Raw genomic sequence first — 6,904 nt, 5'->3', positions numbered from 1 at the left:
GTAACTTTAGAGATTTTTACACACATTTTCAAAACTTTGCCTCTTCGTTTCAAAACTTTACACACAAATCCAAGAACTGCACACACAAAATGCAAAATGCCTCACATCTGTTGCAAAATGAAGCACTGCATTCAAAATATCACAAACACATCTCAAAAGCAAACATTTGCAAAAACCTTTGCCATAATATTAATTCCTTTTTGTGTGTTACATAGAGAATTGTGTGTTGTGTTTTGCAAAAAGTGTTTCATGAAACTGAAAACCGAGTCAAAGACCGAGAATTAGTGTATGGTTTTGTAGATTTGGTGTGTGCTTCTGCTGTTTGAGTGTCAGCTTTCAGAAACTGTGTGACGAGTAAAGAGTTTGTGTGCAAGCAGTTGAAAAAAACTGTAACTGCTGGTGTCTCATCCAGTTGTTTTCTCATCCAATTTTGCCTCCTCCTTTCGTCTTGTACATTCTAACAAAAACCCTGAAACTAAAAAAACAGCGCTTCTCAAGATCTACGACCTTCAGCCCAGGGTCATCAGTCATGTTTGCTGGTGAACAGTGTGACTGTGTGGGTAAACCAACAAAGCCAACATCAAACCAACGCTATCCAGCAGCAGCCACCTGGACCGGCATGAAGATTCTGTTCAAGCGCTCAAACACAAGCGCTCTCCTTTCTCAAAATATCTCACAGTGCATCCTCTGGAAGAGAGCCAAGCCGTTTCACTTCAGCAGCAGATCTCAACCACAGCAGGCCCAGCAAACATCGTCCTGCAGCAGGTGTGCCACTGAGCTCTGCAAACATCCGGCTGAAGGAGACCTGCGTGCCACACAGTCAGGCCTGCTTCTTCCTGAGGAAGAGGCTCGATTCTCTGCGTCTGCTGCTGATCTGAGCTCAGCTTCACGCTCTCTCAGACGGCTCTGCTGGGTCTACAGAGGCTGGTCCTGGATCAGCGCTAGAAGGTTTGACTCAGAGCGTGGGACGCGAGCAAACTGCCAGCAGATCACAAAAACACAAGCGTGAAGTGCTTCTGCTTCTCTTGATCAGTCAACAAGAGCTGCAAAAACACCCTGAACCCCTCATGCCAGACGATTTCTCTCTGAAAACACAAACATTCACATTCGAATGGTAAAAAGATAATCACAGAGTTACTGGGATAAAATGTTATAGTTTGGATATAAACACTGTTGTCTTTAGTAGCGATCAATATAGAATAGATCACTTTCTGAAAGTAACTAGACCTTTCAGATTAGAAAGACAGTCTCATTACATTTTACGCCAGTAGGTGGCGACAAGTGACTGGTAGGAAATGTATTTGTCATTGAATCACTCTTTCAAGAGATCCTTTCAAAAACACTGATTCATCCAGTAATGAAGAAAGAGAAGCCTCTATGAGTGATGAGTCATTGACTCGTTTATTCAAATGGATTTTTGAAATGATTCATGTAAATTATACATATATATTCTTTTGACATCAGGGTTTTGTTTTTGCTCTGATATTCATTTTCATGTGTGTCTTGCTCTTGAAAGGAAAGTTCACCTTCAAGTCTTTCCAACTTCAAGTTGAGTTTCTTTCTTCTGCTGAACCACAGCATGAGAAAACAATACTATGTAAGTCAATGGGGACGGAAACTGTTTGCTTACCCACACTCTTCACAATATCTTCTTTTGTGTTCAACAGAAGAAAGAAACGTTCTCATTTTGGAACAACATGAGGGTGAGTAAATGATAACAACATTTTCATTTTTGGCTGAACTATCACTTTTAATGTCAAAAAAAGAAAAGAAAAAAAAGCCAAATATTGATGACTAGATGCAGTGAGGATGCTGATGCTTAGAGCAGGTCAAAGGTCAAAGGTTCCTTCACACGATCCATTGATGATGTGCTGAAGAGCGTTTGCGTCCATGAATGACAGTGAGTCAGTATCCGCTGAATATCATGAAGTTCTGTAGGCTAATTCATCAGAGACACTAAACCAGATTACAATGAGCTCCAACACACAGAAAGAATAAATCACACACACATGACTGTTTTACAAGCCCAACAAACAACAGCTCATTGTGAGCAGACAGTATGACACTCTCTCAGCTCCGGCGGCCCAGCAAACATCGTCCTGCAGCAGGTGTGCCACTGAGCTCTGCAAACATCCGGCTGAAGGAGACCTGCGTGCCACACAGTCAGGCCTGCTTCTTCCTGAGGAAGAGGCTCGATTCTCTGCGTCTGCTGCTGATCTGAGCTCAGCTTCACGCTCTCTCAGACGGCTCTGCTGGGTCTACAGAGGCTGGTCCTGGATCAGCGCTAGAAGGTTTGACTCAGAGCGTGGGACGCGAGCAAACTGCCAGCAGATCACAAAAACACAAGCGTGAAGTGCTTCTGCTTCTCTTGATCAGTCAACAAGAGCTGCAAAAACACCCTGAACCCCTCATGCCAGACGATTTCTCTCTGAAAACACAAACATTCACATTCGAATGGTAAAAAGATAATCACAGAGTTACTGGGATAAAATGTTATAGTTTGGATATAAACACTGTTGTCTTTAGTAGCGATCAATATAGAATAGATCACTTTCTGAAAGTAACTAGACCTTTCAGATTAGAAAGACAGTCTCATTACATTTTACGCCAGTAGGTGGCGACAAGTGACTGGTAGGAAATGTATTTGTCATTGAATCACTCTTTCAAGAGATCCTTTCAAAAACACTGATTCATCCAGTAATGAAGAAAGAGAAGCCTCTATGAGTGATGAGTCATTGACTCGTTTATTCAAATGGATTTTTGAAATGATTCATGTAAATTATACATATATATTCTTTTGACATCAGGGTTTTGTTTTTGCTCTGATATTCATTTTCATGTGTGTCTTGCTCTTGAAAGGAAAGTTCACCTTCAAGTCTTTCCAACTTCAAGTTGAGTTTCTTTCTTCTGCTGAACCACAGCATGAGAAAACAATACTATGTAAGTCAATGGGGACGGAAACTGTTTGCTTACCCACACTCTTCACAATATCTTCTTTTGTGTTCAACAGAAGAAAGAAACGTTCTCATTTTGGAACAACATGAGGGTGAGTAAATGATAACAACATTTTCATTTTTGGCTGAACTATCACTTTTAATGTCAAAAAAAGAAAAGAAAAAAAAGCCAAATATTGATGACTAGATGCAGTGAGGATGCTGATGCTTAGAGCAGGTCAAAGGTCAAAGGTTCCTTCACACGATCCATTGATGATGTGCTGAAGAGCGTTTGCGTCCATGAATGACAGTGAGTCAGTATCCGCTGAATATCATGAAGTTCTGTAGGCTAATTCATCAGAGACACTAAACCAGATTACAATGAGCTCCAACACACAGAAAGAATAAATCACACACACATGACTGTTTTACAAGCCCAACAAACAACAGCTCATTGTGAGCAGACAGTATGACACTCTCTCAGCTCCGGCGTCTCATTGTGTTGATGAACACACACACACACAGACACACACACGGATCTGTTCATGAAGGAGAGCAGCGTCTCCATGCTGCTCCACTTCCCGTCCTGGCACGGTTCGGATGTGGGCCATGAGCTCACACACACACACACACACACACACACACACAGACACACACAGTCCACGCTTGGCACACCACCCGATGCACACCTCCCCACCTTCACACACAACCCTGAGTCTCCGAGAAACCCAGTGACCTGACAGACTGGGCCTGCTGGCTACACGCGCACACACACACACACACACACACGTTTGGTAAACAGAACAGAACCAACATAAATGTATTGCAGATATTGTTAAAGTTCAATAATTTTATGTACACATTTTAGAATTAGTCTGATTCAAAGGAGAATCAGAAGCCTGAATCCCGACTGACAGAGGAGGAGCTGGGGATGTTAATTAGTTACTGAACAATGCGAAAACTGCTGATAATACTGAGGGACCTTACATATGAATGCTTAGATAGGTGTCGTATTCCCATAGGTAGATGGGGATCAGCTGAGAGTCAGCTGATGCGAGCTTGACTAACGTGACCTGCCAGAATTAACGCTATGCTTGATTTTCTATCCCTTAACCCTAAACCTACCCCTTACAGAAAACATGTTTGCATTGTTACACTTTTAGATAAACATCATTTACTATCTTCAATCATTTTTTTGCCTCGTGGTGACCGCAGGCCGGACCCCACCAGGATATATAAACCAGTACACACACACACACACACAAACACACACACTCACACTCACAAGGTTTCACAAAGAACGAGCCGGACGGTCGCAGATGGCATCAGTGCATCAGATTCCTCTACTGTGATCTACAGACAGCAGTGAATGTCAGTGTGCACTGTGATTCTGTTTCACTCAATCACTGGGTTCAGTCTGACTCTGGACAAACCAAAGTAGCCCTGACCTTAAAGGGGTGGTTCATTTCAATTTCACTTTTTTACGTTAGTTAGTGTGTAATGTTGTTGTTTGAGCATAAACAATATCTGCAAATTTACGACGCTGAAAGTTCAATGCAAACAGAGATATCGTCTTTTAAAATTCTGGCAGAGACTGCAATTGGACATTCTGTTTGTAACATTCCTCATTCAAAGACTTGTTAACTGCAAGACGGGTCGACACACGTGTCTCTCGGGCTGCTATTGTGGCCAGGGCCCAGTCGTCCCGGACTAGGGGACCACAGGCAGACGTGTAGCCCGGTGCTGGGGACACGCAGCTGGGGTGGGAGGATTGGCTTGGCCCCCCGGCCTACCTCCTTTGGTCCTTGTGCCTGCTGTTCTTAATACTGTTCCTCGCGTTCTCCTTCTCTCTCTCTCTCTCTCTCTCTCTCGTTCAGCTCAGCTCCAACAATGAACTGTTCCAATTATAAACTTATTTTCACATAGCTATGAGAAGCGGTAAACATGGATGCGCGTGCAGTTGCCGTACTGTATTAAAGCTTTAATCAGGATAAAACTGCATATTAAAAGCTAACATAAGCAGTAGCATTTACAAATAACAGCGTTTCTAAAAGTATGAGACAACAACATACAAAAAACATAGGCCTACCATTAAAAGCCGTGCTTGCACAGGTTCTGCACGATCCTCTTCACTAATATCCTCTGCTTCTCAATCGGGCTCAAACTGACAAGCGATATTAACAATGCCGTTGTTTACACTATAACCGGAGCACATGCCGCTGAGGAGAGGGGCGGGACGCTTAGATGCGCACTAGAGGCGGTTTAGCCAATCACAACACATGGGGCTAGCTAACCAATCAGAGCCCATCGCCTATTTCTGAGGGCGGGGCTTCATAAAAGCAGGAAATGATCAGCGCGTTTCTCAGAGAAGGGACAGAGCTGTGTGGAATAAAGGTAAATTATGTGAAAAATAATGTTTTTTTTTTTTAAACGAAGCATTAACCCATGTTAGACTGCACCCCATAAACACAATCAAGCCTAGAAAAAAAACAGTGAACCACCCCTTTAAAAAAGAAGTAAACATCAAGTTCATTTTATTAAGTAAGCTTAATAAAGTTCAAATATATTTTACATACTTCATGTAGTTGTCACGTGTATGTTCCCTTGTAGTTTCTGTTTTCCTTATTTGGTCCTTCCTGTTCCTGTCCCAATGTAGTTTGATTTGTTCCAGGTGTGTCTCATTATTAGTTATCCTCCTCACCTGTCTGCCCCTCGTTATCTGCCCTATTTAGTTCTAGCCTGTTCTGAGTTTCTTTGTCTGGGATTGTGTTTGTCAACTCCTTGTGCAACGTGTGATTCCCTGAGAAAAAGAATTAAACGCCTTTGTTTTGTACTCCTGGTCTCCTCGTTCCTCACAGTAGCAACCCGTGACATAATTCCAGACCTAAAGTGACAGTAAGTGGCGCCCCTTCTATCCGTGTTTGTTTTACGTTTTTTGAATATTTTTTTGTTTTTTCCCACGTTCGTTTCTCCCCATTTAAATGGAGGCGCGAGCGCGGTTCCTTGCCTTGGCTCATATGAGCCCCGACCCAATTGTTTTCACAAGGGCATTCGTGCCGCTCGCCCTCGCCAGCTCCCTCGAGGGGGAAACCCTTGTGACGCTGTTCCTGATCGGGATAACTTACCATCGCCTCGCGGAGCTCCCAGACACCACCAACCTCGGATGGAAGGAGGCAGTCATCCGGTGTCTGGAGAGTCTCCGATCCCGATCCGGGACCCATCTGCCGGCAGTTCCCGAGTCAAGTCAGCGGGCTGTTAATGTGGCAAGGCCAACGGACGTTAATGTGGCAAGCCCGCCGGACGATAGTATGGCAAGCCCACGGAGGGCTCCTGTTCCCGAGCTAAGCCCAGGGAGGGCACCTGATTATCAAGCCCAGGGAGGGCTTCAGATCCCCAGTTAAGCCCCGGGAGGACTCCTGATTCCCCGTTAAGCCCAGGGAGGGATCCAGCCCCAGAGCTCGCTCCAGTGCCCGCTCCTGCAGAGCGCCCCCCAGGATTCCTAGATTTCCCCAAGAAAATTTTTGCCAAGGCCAAGGGTTCCTGTTTTCCTTATTTGGTCCTTCCTGTCCCAATGTAGTTTGATTTGTTCCAGGTGTGTCTCATTAGTTATCCTCCTCACCTATCTGCCCTATTTAGTTCTAGCCTGTTCTGAGTTTCTTTGTCTGGGATTGTGTTTGTCAACTCCTTGTGCTACGTGTGATTCCCTGAGAAAAAGAATTAAACTCTTTTGTTTTGTATTCCTGGTCTCCTCGCTCCGTGCTCCTCATAGTAGCAACCCGTGACAGTAGTAAGACTAATATCAATGTACTAGTAGTGTATTTGTGTTTACTTCTTCAGCACTTTACTATTTCAATGGAACTAAACTGACCCACTTTTTAATAAAAACATATAAATCCTTTTAAGTGTACCAGTAGTAAATTCCAAGTACAACTAGTTTCCAACTAAATTTTAGTTAATTTTAAGCTTTTTTT

General features: G+C 43.6%; 1 long non-coding RNA gene across 1 annotated transcript in view; it reads right to left on the bottom strand.

The window, feature by feature from the left end:
- Nucleotides 1-2,100: 2,100 nt before the first annotated feature.
- The window catches only part of LOC107722245 (uncharacterized), a 76,126-nt gene continuing 71,322 nt past the window's right edge, over nucleotides 2,101-6,904 (bottom strand). The window contains exon 4 of the long non-coding RNA XR_001637790.1: nucleotides 2,101-2,428. This is a non-coding gene — a long non-coding RNA (uncharacterized LOC107722245). The remainder of the gene's footprint in view (nucleotides 2,429-6,904) is intronic.

The sequence above is a fragment of the Sinocyclocheilus rhinocerous genome, unplaced genomic scaffold (genome assembly GCF_001515625.1).
Source record: "Sinocyclocheilus rhinocerous isolate Xijiao unplaced genomic scaffold, SAMN03320098_v1.1 scaffold1506, whole genome shotgun sequence".
Lineage (NCBI taxonomy): Eukaryota > Metazoa > Chordata > Actinopteri > Cypriniformes > Cyprinidae > Sinocyclocheilus > Sinocyclocheilus rhinocerous.
This window is presented reverse-complemented; position numbering and strand designations above follow the sequence as displayed.